Below are 3,227 nucleotides of genomic sequence, written 5' to 3'. Positions count from 1 at the left end.
CACGCACGGCTCAATCTCATGGCCCTGAGATCATGACCTGAGCTGAAATCAGAAGTCAGCCGCTTAACAGACTGCTCCACCCAAGCACCCCCCATGGCAGGCAATTCTTAATGGTTGACTGATCTCTGCAAACCTAGCACTTAGGCCTGTATCTGACACATTCAATGGTTGTCAAATGATTGAAAATTTACAAAGAATGAGACTGTCTCACATGGATATTCTTCTCAGCAAGGTGGATCAGGGCAGACATTATTGCCCTCATCTTCTAGATGAGGAAATTAAGGCTAAGAAAGGATTTAAAGGGGTTTTTGTTTGTTTGTTTGTTTTTAATTTTATTTATTTATTTGACAGAGGGCACAGCAGGGGGAGCGGCAGGGCAGGGAGAGGGAAAAGCAGGCTCCCGCTGAGCAGAGAGCCCGACGTGGGGCTCGATCCCAGGACCCCAGGATCATGATCTAAGCCGAAGGCAGATGTTTAACCGACTGAGACACCCAGGCACCCCAAGGCTCAGGAAGGTTGTGTCTGAGGTCACATAGCTGGTAAAGTGACAATGCTGAGATTGCTGCTCCCAATCCAGGGCTCTTTACACCAGCGGGTCTATCCTGGCCAGAAGCTTAGGACCACTCAGCTAGAGCTCCACTCCCATCCCAAGGTACTCTGGGTAAATTCCCAGGCTACTATCCAATGCAGGGGTCCTTAACAGGGACCCCCTGGGTTGGTTTTAGTAAGCCTGTCAACCTTTTTAGCTTGCATGGAGAATTTTGCATGTGGGTTCATTTCTACAGGGAGAAGCTTCTCAAAAGATCTGTGACACGCCTCCACCGGGTGAGTTCCTATGTCAAAGATTCATCTATTATGGCTTCAGAAGGTGTTCATTCATCTTGGGTAAATACCTAGGGTTGTCAAGGAATCTGAAGTGCTGGCTTGGGAGTTACCAGTATAAGCCATCACAGAAATGCATTCATGCTGCCAAAAAACCAGAATGGACAGAATCTAAACATCTCCCCACCCCATCACCACCACCTCAACACACCTCCGTTCTTACTCCCTGATGTTCCCAAGAAAGACTAGAAAGCATGTCCCTTTCTTTAGTAACTTCTGAAGCCACGAACCATTAAAAAAAACAACAAACAAACAAAAAAACCCACGTAAAACATTTCACACCTTTGTCCCACATAATAACATAGTCTACCAGAAAGTTCACCACGGGTCCCGTGCACCAGTTCAAAATCCCGTTACAAGACTTGAGTCTTGTAATTTATTTATCCAGGACAACTTTTTTATCTACTTCTAGGTTTTTGTGAGGAACAAATTAGCAATTGCTCAATAGATTGTGAAGTATAGTGAAGGTAGCTTCTACCCTTGAAAGAAATATCTATCAGACAATAGTGGATCTTCTGTAGTACCCTCCCCCCCAAGCCTCCCTTTCCACCTCAGGCAGAGAACCAAGACTGATTTCATTTCTCTTCCTGCATTACCAACACCCTCTTCTTGACAAAAGCACCCCTAAGTGTTGCTTTGGAAAAAAGACAGTCTTGGGATAGAAATGACCTAGCTAGAGTGCCTATTTTCTGTAAAGCTTTGGGCAAGTCATATGTTCTGACTGCAACCCAGTTTTCTCATCCATAAAATAGGAGTAATACTCCAATTTCAGATTAGTGCCAGGCCCTTAAGCATTCAGTAATGGTGGTTATTATTGTAATTGGGTGCTGTTTCCAGCCCAGGCCCTCTGCCAGAGTCTCTTCTGTGGAGCAGCCTGAAACCATGTCTACACAAAGAGCAAAAAAACAGACCCAGGAACATGTAAATGGGATGATACAGTATGTAATCATTTGCATAAGGCTTCTTTCATTCAGCATAATGTTTTGAAATTCATCTAGGTCTCAAGTATATCAGTAGCAGATATTTTCCATTGTATGAATACACCACAATTTATTTGGCCATTCTGTCGATGGACAGCTAGGCTGTTTCCAGTTTTTGCCTATTATGAATACAGGTGCTAAAAATATTCCAGTATAAGTCTTTGTATGAATGTGCGCTTTCATTTTTCTTGGATAAATATCTAGGAATGCAATTGCTAGGTCATAGGAAAGGTGCATCTTTAACTTTAAAGAACTGCCAAATCTTTTTCAAAAGTGGGTGCACCATTTCTCACTCCCATCAACAGCATATGAGAGTTCCAGTTGCTCCACAACCTTCCCAGCTGGAAGCGAGGTTTGCTCAAATCTGACAATCACATAGAAGGAAGAATTTGCTGATGCAAGAACTCCTCTCTTCCTTTTTGATGTCAACTTCCTCGCTGGAGTTTTAAGGCCTTACATGGCTCTCTGGAAACTTTTCTTCAACTTCTTATAGATTTTGAAGACAAGTAAACTCTATCCCGAGAGGAACTAACCTGAACCAATTTGGATTTGTTGAAGTTAAACAGAAGGTACATGAAAAACATAGATTAATCAGCCTCTCAGACATCATGAGAATCAGTAAGACTCAAGTTACTTGATCGATTATTTTACTTTATTTTTTTTAAAGATTTTATTTATTTGTTTGACAGAGAGAGACACAGTGAGAGAGGGAACACAAGCAGGGGGAGTGGGAGAGGGAGAAGCAGGCTTCCCGCCCAGCAGGGAGCCCAATGTGGGGCTTGATCCCAGGACCCTGAGATCATGACCTGAACCGAAGGCAGACGCTTAATGACTGAGCCACCCAGACGCCCTGATCGATTTATTTTAAATCAAATTCCCTGAGTAAATACTCAACTGCTATTTGTTCACATGACCCAAGGGTGACCAGATGATACCACACTTCCTCTGTTAACTAGATCCTATTTGGAGAAGCCCGTTTCAGGTTTAATAAATCTAATGCAAAGGAGGAGTAGAAATTCCCATTATCAACAAGCTTAACTTTGGCAAGACCCTTCAAGCCTCACAGAATTTTGTAGGAGGAAGGGGCCCTCATATTCACCTAGCCCAGAGGATCTCAAAATCTGATGTACCTAAGAAGCAGGTTGAGTCGGCAGATTGGTAGGACCCACAGACTCGCTCTGTAGGCCAGGACACAGGAATTTTCAGTTGTATCAAGCTCCCACCTGAAGACCTCAAACCACAATTTGCGGAAAACTAATTTAATCTAACCATACTTCCCCTGTGAAGAACCAATTTATGACAGAACAGTTAAAAGCCACCACCACAACAACAAAAATAGAAAACTGATTTCCTTTATTTTCCTAT

This window comes from Leptonychotes weddellii, chromosome X (genome assembly GCF_054177405.1).
Source record: "Leptonychotes weddellii isolate Sample4059 chromosome X, ASM5417740v2, whole genome shotgun sequence".
Lineage (NCBI taxonomy): Eukaryota > Metazoa > Chordata > Mammalia > Carnivora > Phocidae > Leptonychotes > Leptonychotes weddellii.
This window is presented reverse-complemented; position numbering follows the sequence as displayed.